This window comes from Lissotriton vulgaris, chromosome 1_1 (genome assembly GCF_964263255.1).
Source record: "Lissotriton vulgaris chromosome 1_1, aLisVul1.2, whole genome shotgun sequence".
Taxonomy (NCBI): domain Eukaryota; kingdom Metazoa; phylum Chordata; class Amphibia; order Caudata; family Salamandridae; genus Lissotriton; species Lissotriton vulgaris.
The window spans coordinates 1,253,256,399-1,253,283,925 of record NC_141685.1 but is presented as its reverse complement, the minus strand read 5'-3'; positions in this window follow the sequence as shown (position 1 = coordinate 1,253,283,925).

Below are 27,527 nucleotides of genomic sequence, written 5' to 3'. Positions count from 1 at the left end.
GGCGGTCACTTGGCTCTATTCCAGTATGCTAAGTGAGGGATTAAAACCATTGGACACGTTAAGACAAAAGTGGGTGGCAGGCATCGGGAAGCCCATACCAGAAACTACATGGGGACAAATTCTTTGCAGGGCCTGGAAGGGGACGAGGAATGCACAGTTCCAGCTGGTACATTTCTTCATACTAAACAGGGCATACTTAACTCCGGGTAAGATCCAGAAACACTTTCATTTGCAAGATGCAGCGTGTCCTAGATGTGCAAGGGACGGAGCGGAGCTGGAACACATGCTGTGGGAATGTCCAAAGTTAGAGGGTTATTGGGAGGAAGTGGGAGGCCTGCTGAATGCAGTTACTGACAGGCAGTTAGAGTTTGATATAGCCACATGTTTGCTTCATTGGTTTCCCCACACTCCCAAGATGAAGGTGACCAGTAAAATTATGGATATGTGGTTATTATTAGCGAAAAGAGCAATAACAATGCACTGGAAGTCGAAGGAGTGCCCCAACAGTAAGAGATGGAAGGCGGAGCTCAGTAAATGGGCCAGCAGCGAGAGTGCTATTAGATTCCAACAGGCACGACACTCGAATAATGAGAAACGGCGACGGCATGGGAAATGCTGGTTCAATCGCTGATTGCTCAGCAGACGGAAGAAGATGAATAGGGAGCGTAGTTGGTAAAGGAGTCCCTGTATTCGGCAGTAGTGGGAACGCCTGGGTTGCAGATGGGCTTTGGGGTATGTCTTGTATTCTGTACCTCATGTAACACACACCAGTGGCAGGGGGAGGGGGGTGGGTATTAGGCGGAGTTAGAAGTTATTTTGTAAATGGTTAGGTCTACATAGAGAGTTGAGTGGGAATCATTTGTAGTTTACAATGCCATTATTAAGCTGAAGTACTGATGCACTAGCTGAATAGGGTTACAATGATGTAAAGTAGAGTTCTAGATATTGACTCAAAGTATGATGGCGATGCTTTGCACTGCATTGTGTACTTTGTTACAACGCAATAAATAAAATGTTTTTAAAAAAAGAAATTAGCCATATCAGTTCACTTTCTTTGCGGTTAGTTTCAATGCAGTGTTGGACCATGGGTGATAACATATTTTTGGTTCTGATTGCCGATTTGTGTCCAGAATAACGATTTCTGAAGTCACGGACTGTCTCGCCTACATAGCCCATGTGGCAAGGACAGAGAATGATGTATACTATGTTTTTACTTCTACAGTTGGTAAAACCTTTCAATGTCCCTCCTTTTCCTTTGTACTCCCACTGATTTGTGACCTGTGCCAAATCACATGTCACACATGTCCCACATCTCTGGTTGTTATTAACCGGAGGGAGACCCGTGATGATTTGTTAGGTTTGGTTCATAATACACCTACTCCTAGTATGAACCAGCTTTTCCTTTAAATTTGTATTTCTGCGGTATGCCACAATAGGTTTTTGTAAGATATATTGATTTTTTTTTATTTTTTTAAACTCCTTATTCGTGACTGTTTCAGGATGACATACATTTCTGTTCAGTTGCGCATCATATCACACAGCAGTCTTTTCCATTTACTTAACCATTAATTGTTGGGGGTATAACATTTCAGTTGTGAGTTACTTATCATAACATTCCCTGGATGCATCCCAATTATGTGTTTCAAACACCATAATCATGACTTTCATTATTGTCCCTACACCCCCGTCTCCTGGATGGTCTCTCTCATACACTCTATATCCCGGGCCAAGGTGGCTCTGTCTATCTGGAATTTGTTAAAGGTCCTAGGTCTGGTCTACCCCTGTGAGTTGCCTTATTGCTCGTGAGCCTCAGCCCCCCCCTGCCACCTGTGTAAGTTCATCCCACCGGGTCTCCTGGACTGTCCAGGTCTGTTGTAAGATATATTGATCTTCGTGTATATTTAGGATGTGCCAGGTTTTGTCTAAAATTCTCTTGACCTTGTGGTTTAGGGTTGAGTGATTTACTACACAGACCAAGTTCTATTTTTTAGGTTGCGTTGTCCCTGACAGCAGAGCATCACAATCATAATATCGTGCTCTCTTGAACGCTGTCCTGATGAGACGTTTGGGGTACCCCCTCTGTAGGAGTCTTTCTTTTAACTCTTCCCCATGTCTATTGTAATCTTTGATATTCGAACAGTTGCGTATGATCCTTAAAAATTCTCCGAGTGGTATGGAGTCTTTTTGAGTATTTGGATGATAGCTGTCATGTTTCAAAATAGTATTATTTGCAGTGGGTTTATGGAAAAAAACTCACTTTGTATGTGTCCTGTGTGTTCAGTGATAACTATGTCGAGGAATTCCACTGCCTCTGTGCTGTAATGGGCTGTGAATTTCGAATTACTATCACTTGCATTCAGCCAAGAGATGAATGACAACAAAGTCTGTTCATCACCCTCTCAAACAAAAAAGATGTCATCTATGAAGCTATGCCACCTTTTGACATTCTCAAAGTAAGGTGCAACCTCATTAAAAATGTGCTTAAGTTCATACTGGCCCATATATATGTTGGCAATACTTGGGGCGCACAAAGCACCCATATTGGTCCCTTCGATTTGATGATAGATGTTTCCCTGGAAGTCAAAAAAAATTGTTCTTTAGTTCTATTTCTAGACACTCTAGAATAAAATGATTGGGCCTGTCACCTGTCATCCCACTGTCAGAACCCTTGAGAATCAAGGTTATTCAATTTGCCTAATGTGCCCACAATCAACTATACAAGATATTTTGAAAGCTAAGATTACAACTTGGTCGGACGCTTGGAGACTAAGGAACTCCAAGATGGCTGATTGGACATGAAGGGCACAGTTCTAGTCTTTCTGTGTGCAGAGAGTTCTATGAGAAACGTTTACAATCGAACTCTGGCACACTTCACCTGAAGTTTAGACTGAAGCGACCGCATCCTGGTATCTTCCCGCCCCAGTAGTTAGTTTAGTTAGGTTATCATCGTGGTATTCGTCGGTTTACCTACCTTTTCGTAGGAATTGATGTTGCGGACAATTTGGAAGTAGAGTACGAGTGCAGGACACTTTATTTCGTCAAAGTAAAAGCGTCTTCGCAGAATTCATGTGCAATTGAAAGGTAACAGTTACAGTCCTGCGCAGTGACTCTCATTTCAGGACACTGCCGAAGTTCGTGTAGCTTCTTTGTTTCCATAGAGTATCAGCGCTGACAGAAACGGCTCGGTACCCAACATGCGCAGAAGGATACAAGGCTTTTGAGGAAGAAAGGAGCAGTGTTCAAGTCTCCGTGAATTAACAAGAATCTGCACCATTCAGATAAGACTGTTTGACAACAATTCAGAGCTAAGTACTTGGATGTAGATTGTAATACATGATAAATATGTGGTAATGTGTAAGACTATATAAGCACGAAGAATACTTACCCAAGAGGTCACAGAACATCGAGATATCACCTGAAAAGACAAAAGGATAGAATTAGCAACTAGGGTATGTACTAAAAATAATAGAAAAAAGACAGAAGGTCAAAAGAGAAATATACACGATTGTTAACCATATCTTCTTAATTATCTAGAACTTAATCTCCTATTGCAAGAAGATTTCGAAGACATTAGAAGAGATGCAAGGTCAATGGTTATTCTGGTATGTGAATGAGAATTAGAAGAGTAATAGAAATAATAATAATAATAATAGAGAGGAGAGTTAAGTATTGTTATTATTGTTTTCAGCTTAGGATATCATCATCAGAAGCACAAGTAGAACGAGGTGAAATTGAAGATACCAAGCAGATAACTACGGACAGTCTCTTTGTCTTCTTTATTATTTTATCCACTCCCCTTTCCCCTCTTGGGAGATTCTGTTGGTATTTGATATAACAGTAACTGGAGATCTCCTGAGTGGGGCGGTGGCGAAAAGGCATCTCTGATCCTGCGCAAGTACTAAAGCACATCTGCCACCTATCAAGGAGTGCTGCTACTGCTTCAATGGCTTGTTGTTGAGGTATGTTTGTATACAGTGCCTCTATGTCTAATATGACCAAGATCTCACATTTAGGATTAAACTGTAGGTGCTCTATTTTCCTAATTATGTCACCAGTGCTCCTGATGTACGATTTGTAATTAGTAGTTAAGGGGCATAGGAATGCATCTATGCTAGAATATTAGATGATATTGTGGGACGCAGGGGAGGGTTGTCAACACTTTAATGGGTTTTAGGAACACCAACATGGCCGGCGTGACAGTGTTGAGTTTGTTGAGAAACTGATATTCTTTAATACAGATAATATCATCTTCCAAAGCTTTATCAGTGATGATACTGATCTGTTCATTCAATCTGGTGAGGACCAACGACCTCACAGGTCTGTAGTGCTCAGGTACTGCCAGCATTTCTGGAGAATGTGTTGTTATATTCTTGGGTATCCATAATAACTATTGTCAGATTAGGAGTATTTTGAATTCTTTTAAGTGCAAGTCTCTCTGGTTGTATCAAATTAGGATTGCTACTGTACATATATTTAGTTCTTTTTTGCACTTCATTGAGAACAGCTTTTTTTTTAAATCGTCATCTCAGGGCCTCCCGTCTCCAACGTCGGGGTAAATACTGATTTGGGTTTACACCCTGAGAGGTTGACGTCATCATCCTGCACCTCTAGTTGGGAGAAGTATTTTTTAAATCGGATCTTTCTAAAGAAAGCAAAGATGTCCTGATGGAGTTGAAATTTATCGCAAAGCATGCTGGGCACAAAAGATAAGCTTTTACTAAGTACTGCTATTTTATCCTGACTGAGACAATGCTTAGACAAGTTAAAGATGAGGATGGTCCCTGACCCTGGGGTGCTACTTAAGACCTCCAATACTGTTGGTACCGAGTCCTCTTATACATTTGTGCAGGTGGAGGGTCCTTCTGTTAATATCCTCCCCTGTCTTACCTTTGGAACCTACTATGCCCCTGTTCCGACCTCTCGCTAAAGGGTTGCTGTTTTCACCCAGTGTATCTTCCATCTGTGCATGCAGCGTTGTACTGGGGTGGGTATGCATGTGTGTAGTATGTGTCAGTGATACGATTGTTTGTCTTATGAATTAGGTGTGAGTTTGGGGAATTGTTTTCTATGTGGAAAGTGGTTTTATCTTCTGTAGATGAAATGATAAAGATATTTTCTGTACATGTATATATATGACACACTGATTATACTGCTAGAAGAAAGAGTCTAATCACATTTGTATATGTAATTGATGATGAGAAGTAATACTCAGATGAATTGTCATAATGAGAATCATGATTGTGAATAACCTGGTTTTAATAATATCAAAAATAAAATCAAATAAATTATATATGAAATACTGATTCATGTGTGGAGAAAGATTGAACAATGGCAAATGACCCGTTTGTAGGCTAATGGTAGCTATTAGCAAATAATAGAGGTCACGTGGGAGGTTGTTCATTATTTTAGTTTATTTCCCCTTAACTCCCAGACCTACACAGTTTTGCATCCAGGTGGGCGCCTTTTCCAGTTAGGCACAGCCCCTGATTGCCACATCTCCTGTCTTGGCCCAACTCTTGCTTCCAAAACCATCAGACAAGCCAAAAAGAAGGCACTAAATACCCCCAGAAGTGCACTCTTGGAGAAGAACCCAAAGAAAAAGGATGTGTGTGTCCCGGTAGTGATGACCTATGACCCCCTGGCCACTAAAATCAGGCAGTTGATTCGTAAACATTGGCCACTGCTGTCCAGCAATTAATTTAAAATGCCACCACTGAGGTTTACGTTCAAGAGATCAAGCAACCTCAAAGATAAATTGGTCCACACACGCACACCTGCGATAAAAACTGCAAGAGAAAGTTCCATTCCAAAAGACACTTCCTGTGTGGGACATGCTCAGTATGTCCTCTAACGAATAAAACAACAAGTGTGACATTACGATCAGGAAAGGAGTGGTTCCTGGGGCAGTTCAGCAATTGTAACACCACAAATGTGGTCTATAGACTGCAATGTGAGTGCGGGTTGCAGTACATAGGCCTCACTTCAAGAAAAATAAAAACGAGGATCCAGGAACATCTGAGTGCTATAAAAGCTGGCAAACTATCTGCTAAGTTAGTACAACATTGCTTCGCAAACAAACACTGTTTTACATGGACAGTACTTGAGAAAGTGATGGGTGACCCGCAAAATGTTGAAAGGCTACTAGTGTCCAAAGAGGCACGGTGGATCTTTCAAGAAAAAAGTGAACAACTGGGATTGAAAGAACTTTTGGAGTGGAATAAGGTACATTGAAATCCTAATAGGCCCTTTTCACACATATCCAGTTTATGGAAATACATATGTTGGTATATGTATATCCTAGATATTCATTTGTAACAACAATTTGGTATTGTTGAATAAAGGTTTACCTCCCGCTTGTACATAGACATATTACTTTAATGGGCATTGGACTGTGTGGCTTTTTAGCCATATTCCATCACCATTGTCCCGCTCTGTGCAGGTACTATTTTAAGTATTAGTAGGGTTATTGATTGTAACATGAGGGCATTGGCATTCTACTGGAAGATGGCCACTACAAGTGGTCCCCTAATGTGAGTTTTTATGTATGAGAATACCGGTCATTGGAACCATCGTGTTGTTTTCCAGCCAAGGGTGGAGATAACAGTGAAAATACACATATCAAAATAAAATAAAATAAATTATCTGTGATTGTTGTATACAAGTTTGGGAGCTTTACATGAGCAGGATTCCTGTTAGCATCTAAAATAGCTCTAGATCCGCTTCCACCCTTCCCATTCCATGATGGCGGCGAAGCATCTAAAATAGCTCTAGATTCGCTTTCCACTCTTCCCATTCCATGATGGCGGCGACTCTCCCGTGAGAGTACGTGCCGCGTCCAATATGGCTGTATTTTTTTTATGTATGAGAATGCAGGTTATGTGAACTATTGCGTTGTTTTCCAGCCGAGGGGGGAGATAACTCTGAAAATACACATACCAAAATACATTATTTGTGATTGTTGCAAACTAGTTTGGGAGCTTAACATGAGCAGGATTCCTGTTAGCATCTAAAATAGCTCGAGACCCGCTTTCCACCCTTCCCATTCCATGATGGCGGCGACTCTCCTGCGAGAGTACGTGCGCGTCTACTTGAGCTAGAGCGTTATGTGCTGTAAATAAATACGAACGAAGCATAAGGAAACTGGTGGAGACATCTCGCTTCATATAAATCAGACCGGTAAGGAGAGAGGGTTTGAGAATAGATACCGAGCTTTAAGGAATTGCTTATCCTGATGGAACTCTAAACTTTGTTGGTACACTTCACCTGTCGTGTTTACTTTTTACTTTTTACCTAATTCTCGATGTTTGCTTGCCTTAGGTTAAGACATCGACTGAGAATAGAGGGCAACTCACAGGAGGGGTTTTGCCTGTACTGTACACTAAATCGTACGGCCGGTAGGAGACACCATGGCTGAGTAAGGGTAAATATGAGGAACGAAAGAGCGTTTTCTGTGCAGTTATGTGTTTACACGATGTGTAGCTTTTTGGGCACGCTGTTAAGACTATCTATGTGTGTTTTTATGTTGACAGTCTCAATGAATGGTGTGTTCAGCATTGATGCAGTGGCAAGAAAATTACAGCCCTGAAGAAATTGCCTAAAAAGTTGATAAGGCAATGAAACATGTCGGCTTGTTGTATTGGTATGCATGCTTAGCAGCCAATCTCACTTTCTAACCTGATAGGTTGCACGAAGTTAAAGAATAAAAGTGACAGTAACGTGCACACCTATGCATTTTAATTACACATTTTGACAATTTTTTTGTTTTTCCATTTTTCACTGCACTCATTATTTTCTGTTGGACACATTTGATTTGGGCTTGATGACTTCCAGTGATGAGAACAGGGCTTATCTGGTGAGTACCTATCAGGTATCCCAATGGTGTTTCGCCCGTGAGGGGTCATCTCGCCTTTACAAATTTTTTCACAGTAGTTATACACTATTGTTTTGTACATTCATTCAGACTGTCTTATGTGGGATGGAGGCTTTTTAAGTTGGCAAATAAATGTAGGACTCTGTACCCCAACTGCATATAAGAAAGGGGAGATAATTGTAAAATTGCAATACGATGTACTCGTTTGAATATATATAAAATTGCCTATTAGGACCCGGTCATTGTTATTTTGATGACTGGCATGGCTCTGACAAGAGCCTTTATGTTGATTGTGTGTAATTGTCAGCTTCAAATAAGACTGGATGCAGAGTTTCAGGTTACTTAGAAATACCCTGTTGCCTTCATTGCAAAGTGTACTCCATCATTTCCATAAATTCCATGCATGTCAAAACGCAGGTCGTTGTTATAGATTGAGCCATGTTATGGTCTCTGAGGAATGCAGAAACAGTTTTATCAACATGTTTTCTGGCTTTGTCAATCTGTGGACGGAATCGATTAGACCACTTCCATTTTTTGTCTTTGGTATATGTTAGACAGTGTAAAGGAAAAGAGTAATCAATTCAGTAAAGGGAGCCCTCATTAGGATTTCCAGTCCTACACCAGTCAATGTTCCTAGCTCATTGCCAACACAGTGCATAATCATGAGGTCAAGGGCTAGTAAATCAACAATGCTTTTAATCAAAGGCAGCAACTGATGACACTTTAATCCTCTCTGCCCATTCCAAGTAATGTCCACATAAGCCAAACCCAAGTCCCTCACCAGCCCAATAGACATAGCTGTGTCCACAAGCCGCACTAAAAGTATTTTGAAGTGAAGGAGCAATAGCAGTTTAAGATGTTAGTTCCAAATGTTTTGGGAAGTAAGAGGAAAATTACTTGTTTCCCTTTTCTTCCATTGTGTACAACAGTATAGTACTGTTGAAAGTTACAACAAACAATGTCTTTAAAAATGACAATATTTAAAAAGTTTAAGTGTCATGTGGAGAACAGACAGATCTACGTTATTTGCAAACCGGGATTTGTAGTACTTTTAGTCACATTATTAAACAGAAGTAGTGACGTCACAAATAAAAATTAAGAAAATTTGCTGGACCCATATGTGAATTATGAAGTACTAATACTTGTTGGGTATGTATTAGGAAGTGTTTGTAAATGTGGTTTGTAACTTACATGACCAGTTTGTATAAATGCTAAGATGGCGAAATAATGTTTTTGTTGTTGCAAATAGTTAGATGAATGATGAGACTCTTGAGTTTACTCAAACATGCAGAGAACCAAATATTTTTGGAAAGAGGACTTGAAGGTGTATATATATTATAAAATCGCACATATGCTTACATGATTAACTATGTTCTTTAAGCCTGTTGAAAATATTATGTGTATGGTGAGAGTGGTGCATTTTTTTAAACATGCTCTGTATCAAATTGAGGAGGGTTAATAGTGCAGTGTCTTGAGAAAGTTCTTGGGCTAGTTTCACTTGGCCTGTAACTTGAGAAATGCTGAATACATTTTAAAAACAAAAAAAAAATATTTAAGAAATGATGCAGGTTTTGTGCTTTGAAAAGTGACAATTTTTTTATCAGTTTTAGAAACTTACTAATGCATGTGCACACTGAGTAACAGAGCAATGCACTCAAAATAATCCAGCACATTTCATACTCATCCTTCTTTCAGATGCTACTCCTGTCTTTCTCTCTCTCTTAGTGCTCTTTTCAGGAGATTTTCATGGAAAGTATTTAGATGGTACAACATTGATGTCGTCCCGCAAGTGTACTTATTACTGGTGCTTCTAGATAGAGTTTTAACACATAGTGTGTATGGCACAAACTTTGTTTCTGTTTTTGATTCTCCTGATGGGAATCTAATCAAATACCAGACAATGCTGAATTTCACTTGGGGAGCCTTCTTCACTTCAGATTCCATTAAAGCAATCTCCTGAACGTTCTGTTCCTACTGCTGGATCACCTTTTCTCCCTCTCCAGGCTGAGTTAGAAATGAAAGACTCTTTTTAACTGCAGGGAAGGAATTTATAAAACATTACAGGATTACATTCTGTTACTACATGTAAAATCTAAATGGAGGTAACAGAGTACCAGCAGCCTTAAGGTGCATGTAAGAAGTCTCTTCACCACTAAAAACATGACCCTGTTTGTTTCTGCCACATCAACTTCTATGTATTACTGTGTGTTAGGTTATTTGTAATGATGTACTGCACACATTTGTTGTTTTTTACAATCCATGGATTGTTTTTTCCCTACTGTTTGATGATGGTGCTTCATACAGACCATTGCTGAAAGTGAAGACGTATGAAAGCTTAAGCCAGTAAAAGCATTGTATTAATGTTTTGGTGAAAAAATATTGTATCTTGTTTTGATTGCCTAATGTTGAAAATGAAATCCTAATGCATTTTTATCTGTTTATATTTTTTCACAGTGTGTTCAGATCGGGATATATTAGGTGTGTCAAATCACTAATCAAGTGATTAATTCAGAATTCATAATTAAGAATAACTTTCTTTGGTTGATAGAAACAACCCTAAAAGCATACACAGCATAAAAAGAAGCATATAAAATACGTCCATCTTTGATAAATGATGAAAAACGTAAAGCCACGCACAATAGGATCCAGAATAAAACCCTGCATACATAGCATAATTAAAGTTCACAGTGCCCTATAATTAAAACGAAAAAACTATAAAATATAATGCAATGTCACATCATTTAGATACAGTCCATGAGGGAACAGCAGCTCGTAAAAAACAAGTTACAACAATACAAGTATTTTCATATAAAAGACATTGAAGAAAGTGGTTGGACAAAGCGCAATGTCTCAAATTTCTGAGTCTCAGAAATGGGACCAGGAAATTTTTTGCATAAAATGTACAGAAAAAAAGAAAAAGGAGCATAGATTGGTTAGTGCCACTGTTGAATGGACAAGCAATCACATCTAAATTTGGCTGATACCCTAAAGGAAAACAGAGTAGGTATTTTGCTGTATCAGCTCTAAACCTAAATAACAAAGAACATGATGGATTCATTGCGTCTTTACTCATATACTCATCCCATCACTGAGAAAATACACCTGCACTCATGCAGTGACCCGTGTAGTACCCATATACTCAACCAATTCCCAGACACTACCTATGCACATTTTCAAACACAAAGGCACTACAGATGCACTCATAACATCACTCAGCCCTACCAATGCACTCATCCAAACACCCAGACAGTACTCATGCACTCATACAATCACCCAGGCACTACATTTGCACTCATGCATTCACCCAGGCACTGCACTTGCACTCATCCATTTACCCAGACACTGCACTTGCACTCATTTAATCTCCCAGCCACTACTCAGGCACTAATCCAGTCCCTCAGGTGAAGAAATATAAACCTCCTAAGGGGTTCACTAATAAACCTGGGCTTTTTAACCAACAAAGAAGAGATTGGCACAGAAGCTGTAATATAAAAAGAATGCATTTATTAACCTCAGATGAGAGAGACTGCAACATACGGTACCCTTGGGCACTGTAGGAGGCATTCTAAGGAGTACAGAGAACAGGGGCCTTCTGTATGCATAGGTTACATTAGTCAGCATAAAACTAAGGGAAGGTGTTGGCACATACCTGCATGCAAATTGACTAATATGGGTATTCCAAATTTGCTTGCTCAACTAAGTGGTAGGGGAGACTAAACTGAGCACATCAGTAGGAATAGCCTGACAGTTCTATACTAGGAGCAGGTGCATTCTATCAGCTAGGCCTTTCTGAGCATATGCAAGGCTCTGGAAGAGGGAGAAAGCACATGGCAAGCACATGTTCAAGTTCAAGTTCAAGTTTAAGGATTTATATAGCGCACTACTCACCCAGAGGGTCTCAAGGCGCTTGGGGGAGGGTGGGTGCATTACTTATCGAATAGCTAGGTTTTTAGCTGCTTTCTGAAGGAGAGGTGGTTCTGTGTGCGGCGGAGGGAAGTGGGGAGAGAATTCCAGGTCCTGGCCGCTAAGTAGGAGAAGGAACTTCCTCCCATGGTGGATCTATGGATGCGCGGAACTGCGGTGAGGGCTTGATCGGATGATCGAAGCTGGCGGGTGGGTGTGTAGAAGGACAGTTGTGTTGAGGCATTCGGGTCCTAGGTCGTAGAGGGCCTTGTGTGCGTGGGTGAGGAGATGGATCGTTATTCTCTTGTTGACGGGGAGCCAGTGGAGGTCTTTTAGGTGACCAGAAATGTGAGCTTGACGGGGGATGTCCAGTATGAGTCTGGCTGAGGCGTTTTGGATGCGTTGGGAGTTTTTTCTGTAGTTTGGCTATGGTTCCGGCATAAAGGGTATTTCCATAATCCAGTCGGCTAGTGACCAGTGCGTGGGTGACTGTCTTTCTTGTTTCGGTGGGGATCCAGCGGAAGATTTTTTTGAGCATGCGTAGGATGTTGAAGCATGAAGATGAGACGGCGTTGACTTGTTTGGTCATCGAGAGGGAGGAGTCTAGGATGAAGCCCAGGTTACGTGCGTGATCTGTAGGTATGGGTGCTGTACCCAGGACCGGTGGCCACCATGAGTCGTCCCAGGCAGAGGGGGCTGATCCTAAGATGAGAACCTCCATTTTGTCTGAGTTTAGTTTTAAACAGCTGTTCTTCATCCATTCGGCTACTTCTTTCATTCCTTCGTGTAGATTGGTTTTAGCTGTATTTGGGTCTTTGGTGAGGGAGAGGATCAGCTGGGTGTCGTCTGCGTAGGAGATGATGTTGAGGTTGTGTTGACGCGCGATGGATGCGAGGGGACTCATGTAAACGTTGAAGAAGGTGGGACTGAGTGATGATCCTTGTGGTACGCCGCAGATGACTTCGGTGGCCTCTGATTTGAATAGGGGGAGGCGGACTCTCTGGGTTCTTCCGGCGAGGAAAGAGGTGATCCAGTCCAAAGCTTTTCCTTGTATTTCAACGTTGCTGAGGCGTTGTATGAGGGTGCTATGACAAACTGTGTCGAAGGCGGCGGAGAGGTCAAGTAGGATGAGGGCAACTGTTTCTCCGTTATCCAGTAGCGTACGGATGTCGTCTGTAGCAGCGATGAGGGCAGTTTCGGTGCTGTGTTTGGCTTGGAAGCCGGACTGTGAGGGGTCGAGGGAATTGTTGGATTCGAGGAAGGCGGCGAGCTGACTATTGACGGCTTTCTCAATGACTTTGGCCGGGAATGGGAGGAGTGAGATGGGGCGGTAGTACTTAAGTTCAGAGGGGTCTGCTGTGGGTTTCTTCAGAAGGGCGCTGAGTTCGGCATGTTTCCAGCTTTCCGGGAAGGTAGCGGAGTTGAAGGAACAGTTGATGACATCGCGGAGATGGGGTGCGATGATGGAGTCTGCTTTGTTGAAGATATGGTGGGGACATGGGTCGGTTGGTGAACCTGAGTGGATGGAGTTCATCAGGCGGATGGTGTCTTCAGTAGTGATTGGGTTCCAGGCGCTAAGGTTGTGAGAGTGCTGTTTAGGTTCGGAGGTGGGTGTAGTGGACTGTTCTTCAGACTGGTTTTCAAAGCTGTTATGTATGTCGGCGATTTTGTTGTGGAAGAAAGAGGATAAGGAGTCGCAGAGGTCTTGAGAGGGGGTGATGTCGTCGGTGCCGGCGGTGGGGTTGGTAAATTCTTTGACTATGTTGAATAGTTCCTTGCTATTGTGGGAGTTTTTGTCGAGTCGATCCTTGAATGCTGATTTCTTGGTGGATCGGATCAATTGGTGGTGTTTGCGGGTGGCGTCCTTGAAGGTGGTCAGGTTGTCAGTGGTTGGGTTTTTTCTCCAGGTTTTCTCGAGGGTACGACATAACTTCTTGCATTTCTTAAGGTCATTGTTGAACCAGGGGGCCTTTTTGCTACCCTGTTTGATCTGGTGGTTTTTGAAGGGTGCTAATTCGTCAGCGCTGTGGTCGATCCATTGTGTGAGTTTGGTGGTAGCTTGGTTTGGGTCCGATGATAGGGCGGGAGGGTTTTGGTTGAGCGATGTGAGGAGTTGGTCGGTGGTGATTTTGTTCCAGTTTCTTCGAGGAATAGGTTGTGGGGGGTTGTGGGTCGTGGTTTTTTTGTAGCTGAAGTGAACACAGCTGTGGTCCGTCCAATGGAGAGCTGTGGTGTGATCGAAGGAGATGTGTTTGCTGGAGGTGAAGATAGGGTCGAACGTGTGTCCGGCTACGTGGGTGGGGGTGTCAACAAGTTGTTTGAGTCCTAGATTGCCCAGGTTGTCCAGAAGGGTGGTGGTATTGTTGTTGTTGTTCTTTTCCAGGTGGAAGTTGAGGTCTCCCAGTAGGATGTAGTTCTCTGAGGTGAGGGCATGTGGGCTGATGAAGTCAGTGATGTCTTCGTTGAATTGTGTGCGGGTTCCTGGTGGTCTGTAGATGAGGGTGCCTCTAAGTGTGGTCCTGGGGTCAGTGTGGATCTGGAAGTGAAGATGTTCGGCGGTCGCGAGGTTATCGTCGGTGCTGGTCGTGATTCGGATGGTGTTCTTATGGATGATGGCGATGCCTCCTCCTGTTTGGTTGGTGCGGTCCTTTCGGATGATCTTGTAGGCGACCGGGATGGCTATGGCGATGTCGGGCGCAGATGAGGCGTTCATCCAGGTTTCTGTAAGGAAGGCGACGTCTGGCGATGCAGTGTCGAGTAGGTCCCAGAGTTCAGTGGCGTGTCTGTGGACCGAGCGGGTGTTCAGCAGGATGCACTTCAGGTGGTTAGAGTCGGAGCTGTGTTTGGGGAAGGTGGATTTTGTGTGGGTCCTGATGCAGGCGAACTTGCAGGAGTGGCAGGCGAATGGTCTGTGGTTGAGTCCTGGGGCGGCTTCGCAGCATTGTGGTGAGCGTCCGGGGTTAAGGGCAAAGAGGGTAGCGGCGTCGTACGTAATGCGGGTGGAGTGGATAATGCGGGGGCCAGGGGGTCGGGCGCGGTCAAGGTGCGGACGGGCGTAGACCGGCTTACCTTTGGCGCATCTTCGGCGCGAATGGGGCGCGACCGCTGCGCGTGAACGCTGCGCGCAAAAGCATCTGTCATAAGTGGATAGTGGAGGGGGATGGGCGAAAGAAGGGGCAGCTGGGAGGCGGGAGCGGGGCGGAGAGCCGGGCAGGGAGGCACAAACAACAACAAAACACAAAATGGCAGTCAGCCCAAAAGCGAAACCGGGTTGGGGCACACTATGAAGAGCAAAACGCGATGTGAATGACAGTGGAACCGGCACAAGGCACAATCAGGCACAAAAACCAAGATACAGGCAGCACAATTAAGCAGAGCGTTGTAGCGCGCTTTGGCAGACTAGCGCCACGATATTATGCAAATTAGCGCTCCTGAAATCGGCAAGGCAGCGCAGCACAATAGATCAGGTAATTATAGCATTATGAGTCGATCTAGCACAACAAGGGTATGCAATAATAATTAAATGCAGGCAGAAGTCTGGCTGTGGGCGCTACGATACCACTCAGTCTCGCAGGGCAGGGAGCAGCGCGAGGAGCGACCGCCTCCGAGGTAATCAGGACGGTCACAGCGGTCTATTGGGAGAGCGGAGCCTGACCAACAGTGGGAGGGAGGAGAAGCTGGGAGGCGGGAGCGGGGGCGGGAGCGGGGCGGAGAGCCGGGCAGGGAGGCACAAACAACAACAAAACACAAAATGGCAGTCAGCTCAAAAGCAAAACCGGGTTGGGGCTAACTAAGATGGCTGCCAAATACAAAATGGCTTTCAGCTCATGCTAACGGCGATTCCTGCAATCTTTAACAGATGGTCCTTTCAGCCTGAGCTAAAGACATTTCTATGATCTAGTAGGAATATAGAAAATATGTTACACATGTATTTTCATATAGCAAGACTGGGGGAGGAATAGCTATCATCCTTAGATCCCACTAGAAAATCTCATACAGAAAACTAGCTAATCTGGGACCTATTGAAGCTATGTACTTCAGCATCTTTGAGGCCTCTCTCTTTATCTGCGCTGGGGTGCTAATTTACAATCCGCCCAACACCCCTCCCATCCATACTACGGATCTAATTACAACGTTGGCTGACCTTTCTTTAAAACACCCCCACTTTACGGTCCTTGGGGACTTTAATCTTCATGTAGATGACAGCAACTGTGCAAAGGCATGCTTCCTAGTAGAGACTATGGCAGGCATTAATCTTTCTCAGAAAGTTGTGGGCCCCACACACACTGCTGGTCACACTTTGGACCTTATCTTCACAAACCTACCCGTCCTCTCCACCCTCGCCCCTGCAACATGGACGGACCGTTTCATTATTCCTTTTAAAATCAATTCCCCTCCTGCCACGACTCCCACCTGCAGGACAGAGAAGGTTGGAAGAAAGTGGTTCAAAGTAACAATGGAAACTATGGAGCCGGCAATTACCGAGCTCAGTTGGCAACCCTCCACAAATATAATTGAGGACGTAGTAAACCTGAATCAATGCCTCACTACGGCCATCGATAGCATTGCTCCCCTCACTGTTCTCTCCTCAGCCAGAACCAAACCTTCTGCACCTTGGTTCTCCCAGCTGCTAAGGGTAGAAAAAAGCAAATGTAAAAGGCTAGAACGCCTGTGGCGTCGCACCTACGACCTAGCGGCTAAAACAAATTCCATAAAACTAAACAAAGTGTCATAAAAGAATATTTCGCCAGCAAAATTAAATCAGCAGACAATTCTGCCAAGGCGCTCTTTCAAATTGTGAAAGATTTCACTAAACCTGCGGCCCTCTCCCACACGACAGAGCCCTGTCAAGAACTCTGTGATGGACTGTCAGATTTTTTCCACGAGAAAATCAATCTCATCTATCCTTCTTTTAATGTAGCGAATAGACTAGACACAGAGGTCATACCTGTACATACTACCAATAAGGGCACCAGGCTAAGTGCATTTAAAACTATCACCTCAGACGAAGCACTGAACAAACTTCAGCTTTGTAAATCGGGTTCACCTTTAGATCCTATGCCCGCCCAAGTCTTCTCTACAGTTGCCCCGGCGGTGGTACAACCCCTTGTAACTATATGGAACTCCTCTCTCCTATATGGTCAGTTCCCGGAGATTTGGAAACAGGCCATTCTCATTCCTCTCCTGAAAAAAACAGCAGCTGACCCCACAGTACTCAGTAATTATCGCCCGATATCACTGCTTCCAAAACCTGCCAAAATCTAAGAAAAAATAGTCCAAGAACAACTCTCTGACTATCTAGAAAGCAATGATCTTCTTCATGATTCACAATCAGGATTCAGGAAAGGGTATAGTACCGAGACAGCACTTTTACAGGTCTCAGAGACCATGCGGGAGAGTGTGGACAGGGGCGAGGTAGCCATGCTTGTGCTCCTCGACCTGTCCGCAGCTTTCGACACAGTCTCCCATGCCATCCTCCTAAATAGACTCCTCGAGATGGGGATCTGCGACACCCCTTTAGCCTGGATCACTTCTTTTCTAACAGACCGTACACAACAAGTATGGTGCCAACCTTTCTGGTCTAAAGACAAGAAACCACTTGGCTGCGGGGTGCCCCAGGGATCTGCTCTCAGTACCCTCTTTTTCAACATATATATTGCACCCCTAGCAAAGATGATTGAGACAACTGGGGTTAGAGTGATCTCAAACGCTGATGATACTCAGCTCATCTTTTCCATCAGAGACCGCTCACCCCTTGGTTTTAAAAATCTTAAAACCTGCCTCTCGAACATTGTAGCATGGATGACCTTGAACACGCTAAAACTTAATACGGATTAAACAGAGGTACTGTTTTTCAATCAAGCAAACCCCATGCCACCCAACACCTGGTGGCCAGCCAAACTCACTCCCCCTCCCTCTCCGGTAAAAACGGCTCGCAACCTTGGCGTTCAATTCGACAATGAATTATCTTTTAAAACCCAATTCCAGAAAGTCACTTCATCATGCTTTGGTAAACTACACATGCTAAGAAACATCTCCCCCTTTCTCCCCATTGAGGATATGAAGTGAAGACAGTGACCCACGCCTTGATCACTTCACATCTAGGCTATACGAATAGTCTATATCTAGGACTCCCTGCCTACCTACTACACAGGCTGCAGATCGTGCAGAATGCCGTAGCTAGGCTGATCTGTAAAATCCCCTACCGTCACTCCATTTAACCCCATCTAAGGAAGTTGCATTGGCTCCCAATCACTGCTCGTGTCAGATTCAAGGCCCTCATACTAGTCTTTAGGGCTCTGAATGGTATAGGCACCAGATACCTTAGACAGCGATTGAAATTAGTCCATTCGTCCCTCAACCTCAGATCTAACCACCTCCGGCTTTTACTCCCCCCCAGATTCCGCCTTGCAAGGAAGGGTGGCAGAGCATTTGCAGTAGTTGTATCAAAACTGTGGAACTCCCTACCCATCAGTCTCTGTTTCATTGACACTGAATCTCAATTCAGGGGCAAACTAAAGACCTTTCTATTCTCTGGCTGCTAATACCTCCCTCCAGCCGCTCGCAATCATCAGCGCCGGGACACCCCCGTTGGGGGTAGCCGCGTGCTCAATAAATGTCAATAATAATAATAATAATAATAATAATAATAATAATAATAATAATAATAATAATAATAATATATTCATCAATATCCTAATCCATTGCTAGGTGGGCATTTTTCGTTCTAAACATTTCATTAGGCGGGTATATGTAAGGTATAAGCAGGAGTACAAAGGGAACAAAGCATTGGGTCATAATTAACAGCAGGAGAGAGTAATGACTATTATCACAAACATAATTATCAATGTTTTTCTAGCCCTAAGCAAAAACCAAATCCTAGAACCATCTAGTCCAATTTATGCAAAAAATATTTTCAGTTGACTTTTCCAGTGTTCCTTTTATAAGGGCTAGAGTATCAATTAATATATTCAAGGAAAGGGCAAAGTAATATTTGTCAATTGCTCAGAAAAATGTTTTTCGTGTAGAATAAACATTATAACTAATGCAAATATTAAAGCAGTCAGACATATTAATACAAAAACAATCCTGGCTCCAAGGAACCAGGAGGACCACATAGGGTCATAAGAAATAGAACGAGGAGCCGCAAAGGGCTGCTCATCCTCAAAAATGGGACGTCCTAAAGGGTACATTACTAACAAAAAAGAAGTCCTTCGGAAATTGAAGCCACTGTACAACCAGCCAGAGGGGAGTTTTCTCCCTGTGTTCATTTGAGCCTCACAAGCAGGCTCTTGTGTTTCCCATGGTGAGCTACAAAACTCGCAAATCAGGAATCAGGGCCCAGTTGGAAAAAAAAGTCTTTTAATGATCCTGTCCAGTGTCTCAGGCAGTGCACCAGTTTTCGTCACTTCAATCTAACAGGCACCAGAGGTACCCTACACTCAAGTCCTTCCCTAACTCCTGTATTGCTCTGCTGGTGCACTGCTCTTTTGTTGGGGCAAAATATTTCTAGTATGCCCAGGCACTCTTGATCAAAAAACAAAGGTGCAAACTTGCATTCACTTTGGGTCAAGATTCAGGGGCCTGATGCTGGGATCTCTAAAGCAACCCTTGTTTCAAAAGGGGTCAGCTCAAGTAAAAGCCTCCTTGCCATTCTGGTTGGTCTGTGACTCTCATCTGGGCATCAAAAATCGTTGATCCACGATTTCTTCTTTCTGATTTGTGACCCCGTCTTCTGCCCAAGACAGTGGGAGGGGTACAAACTTCAAATCCCAGTGCTTCGGCCTTCACTGAGGATCTAGTTGCCAGCAACGCCTGCGCTGGTTACCTTCACCTTGGCTTCAAGCTGCACTGGGGCTAACTCCCAGGCTGGATCTGATGTCCGGGCCCCTCTGGCAATGGTAGTAAGGCAGCAAATATCTATCGGTGGACAGAACAAAAGTTCTTTAGACAAGGCACAGAAATTATCTATCAACAGAGAGGATAGTCTCAGAGTACTTCCTAGTCTTGGAACGCCTCATATAATAGCAAGGCACCCAAGAACCACTTCATCTATCTGAGAGTAAAAAATAAACCTGGACCTATTACTCTAATTGAAACAGCTAAGGAAGTCTGTGTTCTTTTACTAAATTCTGAGAAAAAGAGAAAAACAATACAGACACACTCTAAAGCCTTACTTTTGTGTATTCCTATACTATTCACCTGACGACCCTCAAGAGAAAAGGAAACATTCTACACTTTTACTCTTAGACTTTACATTACTGGTACAGTACTGCAGACACTTCTAAAATGATTTCTCTTAATAGAAACACCTACATTGTACGCTTAGGACCATGCTCTCATGTTATAGGTGCAGCAAGAACTAAAAGAAAAACTTCAACATAGTGAGTACATAAATTTCTCCAGCAGAACATGTTGTGACAAACAAAGTTCTATTGAACAATATTTCCTTCAAAAATGTTTGCTAAGGATCACATGGGCGTCTTTCCTGCATTCTACTTTTCACGATACAAACTACGCAACATCAGCTCTAATAAGGACTGTCAGCTTATTTAAACAAACTAGCTAATAATAATGGTGTTATCACCTGAGAATTTTAGAACAAAAACTATCCACATCTAGTTCCCCTTAAAGGTGAAATAAGGGAACAGCAATCTAAAATTCATCATCCTTTCATAATTTCATCAGACAGGATGGGCAGTAACATAGCATATACTTCTATTTGTGGCAGGTGGGCACAAATACACTTGTAGGAGGTAAATAGCACATTTAGCTAGCTAGAAAACATTAATAACCAACCGCCAATTTCTTTAGCAATTGTAGTAGTTGTAACATGAGGGTGAATGAATTCAAACTAAATTCCATTGCCTCCTTATCTCAGTCCTTGCACGGTAATCTTCAAACTAAAAGCATTAGTGCTATATACATGGCAGAGCTATTCTCTTAATCAGAGCCCACATATACCATTATATTTCATTCTGTTCTTATGAGTGCACAAAAACTTGCTTTCGCCAAAAAAGTAAGCAAAACTTCTCTCTCTCCCTGCGCTGTCATCTCGTCTTTCAAAAGGTTTCAGAGGTCAAAGTGTCAAAGCAAACCTTGCTCTGAGCCCTGCTAGGCTGCTAAATGCAGAACTCGACCTTTAACCCTTACTAGCTGTCCTATTTTTGTGCAAGGCTTTCCATTCGGCTTTCCAATTTAAAGTGACCTTGGAGACTGATAGCTGAAAAGCAGTCCTATTCCATTCCTGTTTGACAGTAATTTAGAGGTAAGATAATAACTTCTGCTGGGTTTTTATATTTATTTACATTTCTAAGCAGTGTGAGGTGTGCTTTTCTAGCAGTATAGAGGTCGGCTATTTGTGTTATACTCAAATGTGCACATTTACTGAAGCCTGAGATCAGTTAAAAAACTGCTCTGAGTGTAAGAACTGCTTTTAAACAGTGAATTTAGCCCAATTACGACTTTGGTGTTAGGGGCACTTAAAATGAATAACCTACAATGTTTTGGCATATTAGGGATCTCCAGGATGTCCTCTACATATCCCAGAGATGGGGGATCAGAAATGTATAAGGTACGCCCTTATAGAAATGAGTTTTGTACGCCTGGGTAAAGAGACATTTTCCATTTTAGTTCCCCCATTGCGGTACAGCACTGCTTAAATTCAACTTTGATGGAAGGAGTTCACAGTATGATAATTTAGGCAGTATAGAGATCAAAAAACATTTTTAGGGCACTTATTTTTAATGAACGTTTTTTTCATATTGTGAAAATTCCCCCTTTAATTTTTTTTTTTAATAACACCAACCCTTTTGATGGTTCCACGTATGAAAAACAAGCCTCATTTCTTCCCTATCATATTTAAACACATTTATTTATAACCCTAAGCACAGAAGCCTTATTTGAAACATAAAATGTCTGTGCCACTTTTTAAAGGACAGTTATTATTTAACATCAAAACCACGGATATGCCTATGTAAAAAGGCATTAAGAAAGGACATCCCTACTTTTAAGCTTTTCTCTGTTATCCTAAATAATGAAACTGTCTTTTGTAACTTTTTTTAAATCAACAGTCTTTAATGCATGCTTTTATACCAGGTTTACACTGACTTAAAATCTAGTTAACTCGCATTTTTCCTCTGTGGACTGCAGTCAGCAATAGCCATGTGCTATTGACGCAGCTGGTGCTCTGACCAGCAGGCATCAAATTCTCACGCCTTTCAAGCCAGCACAAATCTATCATTCTGAAATATTGTGCTTCGTTCAGCAACAACCAATTCACTCAGATGATGTGAATGCCTTTTAATATCTAATACAATGTATCTAAGGAAAATGCTGTAATATTTTGCATTTTAATCCAAATTATTGCAAAGCACACACTTTCGTTTTTTTCCCTTCCTTTCAATGAGGCCTATTTTATTCCTATTGACTGTGAATTCTATTGTTATCTTTAGCATTGTGGCAATTTGCACACATGTATAGCTTCCTACTTTGTCAATGTTAATGATAGCATGCAGCTATTTAGCATATGTTACATAATTTCATTTCTGGATTTTTTATTTAATATGTAATTAATTAAATGACATTTTGCATAACAGAATGATGACAAAAAACACATTGAGCTCATTCCAGACATTTTCAGATGGGGATCATACACTCAGAACACACAATACAATGTGTTTAAGGCTAGCCATTCTTACACAAAAAGCACAATCGCTACTTACTCACACAAGTACCACTGATGTCAAATCACAAACCACATAGACATTTAAACACATAATTAACTCACAAATTAACACGTAGGACAGCATCAAGAGACAGCCCACAGACTGTACTGAAACCAAACCGTAAATACTAATTGTAAGTCATATTTACAAGAAAAGTTCTCAAAAGTACTCAAAAAGACTGCACAAAAAACAGCTCAAAGACTGTTCCATGTTCAAGAAGCCAAAATACACCAAATTTGCTAGTTTTGGCTGGCAGAACACTCGAAAAGCGCTCTGCATGTTACTACTTATAAAAGTTAAAGTGCACAAATCAGGATCTTTTTTTTATGTACATATTTTAATTCCATGGGGTACTTAGTCATCAAGGAAGAAATAAGTTTTATACCTAAACCTATTTAGGTATCCCCTCTAGGGGAGCCTGCTGTTTTCGGTCTAATTCCATTATGATACCTCCAAGAAAGCAACACATTCTTCGATATGCACTTGAAACAGGCATGCCAAAAATATTGCAGCATATACAATATTATACAGCAGTGGCACTTAAGACAATATGTGCCGTTATGAATTATTGAAAAGTTAGAGAAAAGTCTCCTCATTACCTGCCTACACAAATTGCAATTCATATATTTCCAAGTTTCCAAAATCTTTGGCCTTGTTGCAGGCGCCAGACTCGAGCGCACTATCCTGGCAGCTAGAGTGTGTGAGTAATGCCCAGAACAGCGGCACCACCCTGGGAATCCACAACTCCCATGGTGCCTTGCGCGACACGTATGACGCAGCAAAGACATACCATGATGAAGTATCTGAACCTGGCTTAGCATCGGAAATTATTCCACCAGAGTTCATGCGGTTTTGAAGAGTCCAGGAGAATAGGTGTTGTAAGGGTGCCTTTTGCACCAAACCCTTGTTCCTTGTTTATTTTACTAGGTGATACCTCCTCCATTGGTTGAGCGGCTGCTGGTGAGGAGGAGAATTAACGCCTGTGTGTCTTCGACCAGCATTTTAGGCCGGTAGACAGTTGCGTCCTTCGTTGGTGAGGTTGCTGCTCATGTGGAGGACGGTATTACACCTGTATGTCTTCGACCGGCATTGTTGGCTGGTAACCAGTTGAGTCCTCCGTTGGTGAGCTTGCTGCTCGTGCGGAGGACGGTATTTAGACTTGTGGTGCCTTCGCCCGGTATTGTCGGCTGGGGCTCTGTAGAGTACATAGATTCAGCATTCATAACAAAGTCAGTAACCTCCTTCCTGTTTGTTTGGCTAATTCTGGATTGATATTTTTCCAGGGATGTGATATACTTGGGATTAAATTGTTTTCAGCATTTATAATGGAACTGGTTCACAGGTTGAAGTAACACTCTCATTTAATTCTTGTTTACTTAAAGCATTTCCTTTTCTGTTTATTTAACACTGACGTTTGAGCCCTATGGTAAGTGCTCATGGGTTGCTCTGACTCTATTTTAACAGGGGTTATATGAATGGTATGGTTGACGCTCTATCCCTGTGATGAGAAGTGGAGTTGAGGAAAGGGTAGGTCTTTAGCAAGTCATTATCCATTATCATTGGTATATTTAATCTGCTTCGTACACATGGGCTTATACTCAAGGTGTGTTTTCTTTTATGCTTTATTTCCACTGCAGCTATAGTACAACACATGGTTTTACCACACAGAAGCCACATCATGTATGGAAGTATATTCTTCTACCAGTGCTGTTCTTTTTTGTTACAGGTATAGGATGGGACATTACATTAGAGAATATTGCTTGCTGGTGTTAGTAACTTTCTGTATAAATATTATTTGATTGTGTTTGTCGTTTCAGATCTCCCTCCCTGCTGTTCCCTTCCTTTCCTTCCCCCGCTTGATCCTTCCACTGACCTGTGCCATTACAGCTATTAAGACTTGGTTAGATCCACAGATGGACCATTCCAAGAATCAAACCGATACTGAGGACCGACAAAGTAACAGGCCTAAACCAAAACAAATCACATGTCGACGACCTTTCCAAGCACAAATCTCCAACCTCTCACTGCCAAGTTCTGAATGACCTAATGGTCGTTGTAGTATACTCACGTCAAAAAGGTTCTCAGTCAGGAGCGGTAAACATTTGGATGATCAAATCAGGAAGACCAGAAATATACTAGGCTGCAGAGACAGAGAACCTCCATGCACAGGGTACCTCCTTAGTAGATTCCTGTCCTGTCCTCCTCAGTAGATTCCTGTCTCCTGTCAAGACTACTCCCTTGGATAGCAACTTCTCTGATGAGGTCCCTATTTGGGCCCCATTTGAAGAACTATAAACCTCCTAAGGGGCTCACTGATACACCTGGTCCTTTTAACCAACAAAGAAGAGATTGGCACAGTAGTTGTAATATAAAAATAATGCATTTATTAACCTCAGATGAGGGTGGACTGTGTCATACAGTACCCTCAGGCCACTGTAGGAGGCATTCTAAGGAGTAGAGAGAACAGGGGCCTTATGTATACATAGGTTACAATAGTCAGCATAAAACCAAGGGGAGGTCCTGGCACATACCAGCATGCAAATTGACTGATATGGTTATACAGAATGTGCTTGCTCAACAAAGTGGGAAGGGAGACTAAACTGAGCACATCAGTAAGAATAGCCTGACAGTTCTCTACGAGGAGCAGGTGCATTCTATCAGCTAGGCCTTTCTGAGCATGTGCAAGGCTCTGGAAGAGGGAGAAAGCACATGGCAAGCACATGGCTAACTAAGCTGGCTAGCAAATACAAAATGGCTTTCAGCTCATGCTAACAGCGATTTCTGCAATCTTTAACAAAGGCACTACCCAAGCAGTGATGAAATCACCCTGGCATTGCATGTGCACTAATGAAATCGTCAACCCACAGCACTTTTCACATATCTAACCATCCAGGCACTGCACTTACACTAATACAACCACACAGGCACAACCCATGCACTCATCCATTCACCCAAGCACTGCACCTGTAGTTGTCCATTCACCCAGACACTACACTTGCACTTATTAAGTCACCCAGGCAATACAGAGGCACTCATCCAATCATCCTGGCATAACCCATGCACTCATTCATTCACCCAGAAAGTATACTTGCACTCATACATTGACCCAGGTAATACCCATGTACTCAACCAATTAATCAAGCACTACATATGCACTTACTTAAACAACCAGGCACTATGATGCACCCATACAATCACCCAGCACTTCCCATGCACTCATCCAAACACCCGGACACTACTCCTGCACTCATTCAATCACCCAGGCCCTACCCATGCACTCATCCAATCAGCTAGGCATTAAACTTGAACTCATGCATTCACCCAGGTACCACACTTATTCTCATTCACTCACCCAGGCACTGCACTTGCACTTATCCATTCACCCAGACAGTACACTTGCATTATTACAATCACCTAGACACTACACTTGGACTCATACAATCACCCAGGAATACCCATTCACTCATGCATTCAATCAGGCACTACCCATTCAATCATGAAATCACCCAGGCACTGGACGTGCACTCCTGAAATCATCAATGCACAGCACTTGCACATATCCAATCATCCAGGCACTGCACTTGGACTCATACAATCACCCAGGCACTTCACATACACTCATACATTCACTTAGGCACTACCCAGTCAGTCATGGAATCGCCCAGGCACTGCACTTGCACTCATCCATTTACCCAGGCACTGCACTTGCACTCATCCATTTACCCAGGCACTGCACTCGCACTCTTCCAATTATCCAGGCACTGCATTTTCACCCATACATTCACTCAGGCACTACCCATGCAGTCATGCAATCAACAAGGCACTGAACTAGCACTCATCGATTTACCCAGGAACTACACTTGCACTCTTTCATTCATCCAGGCACTACACTTGCAGTCGGATCAGATCAGATCAGATTAGAATTACTTTATTTGATTAATACAAAATTAATCATAAAAGTTCAAATATACATCACAGATAAAAACTCCAAAAGAGAATATTCAATCATATCAGTCAATAAGCAATGTCCTGGTTTTCAATGACATACATAAAAAGGAAGCAACATTGTAACAGGTTAGGGGGTCAGGCAGCATACGTAAAAAAAATAGGGCTAGGCGATTTTGTCTAAAATTATGCTTATGCAAAAGTGGAATTAAAAACCTTTTCCGATGACTACAATCAAATTTACCAAAAAGAAGATGTGTAAATCAGTTTGACGTGAGAAATCATCACATGAGCAACAAGGGAGATCATTAGTAGAATAAATACCAGTAGGGTAGCCCAACATACAGGAAATGTAAGTAAGGCAAAACTGAATAAATTTATGCCGAGAGATTGTTAAAAACTCCAAGTAGGAGGGTAACCCCTCAACCTGCAGTGGTCCTTCAATGTATTCCCTGACAGTCGGTTTATTACGGAGTACAGTTATTCTTGCATCATTAGCAATGGTTATAAAACGGGTCTTGAAAGCTTTTTTCGAGCTAGATGAACATTTTCCTGGGAATTCAAAAAAACTCCCTAGATCTAGGGCATGTAAAGTGTTTTTCACCTACATTAACCATTGAATACCTCTTTATGTCTAGGGATAACCAATCCAGTAGTATTTGTTGGCTTAAGGGACACAGTATCTCTGCGCCATATTGAGTGCCATAGGAGAATGGGTGCTATGTTTACCAAATCAGTTATATAGGGATACTTAGCTCTTGATGTAATTTGAAGTTGGAACAACTAATAGGGAGGCTCAACTTTGATTTCCAAAAGCAATCCTGTATTGTTTGTATCCCCTTTACATTAACATGGCCCCACACTCCTGCACCATACGCAGCTACTGCACTAGATTTTGCCCCAAAATCAGCTCTTAAAATATCTGGGTTTCTTGTTCCCAACTATTTTAAAAATGAACAAATGGCATTTGTACACTTTTCAAGCATGGTCCCACGATTCTCTACCATATTCATCCAGGATGCCCTATAGTCAAGAATTGCCCCTAGATACGAAAATAACTCTTTCTGCACCACTTTACGATT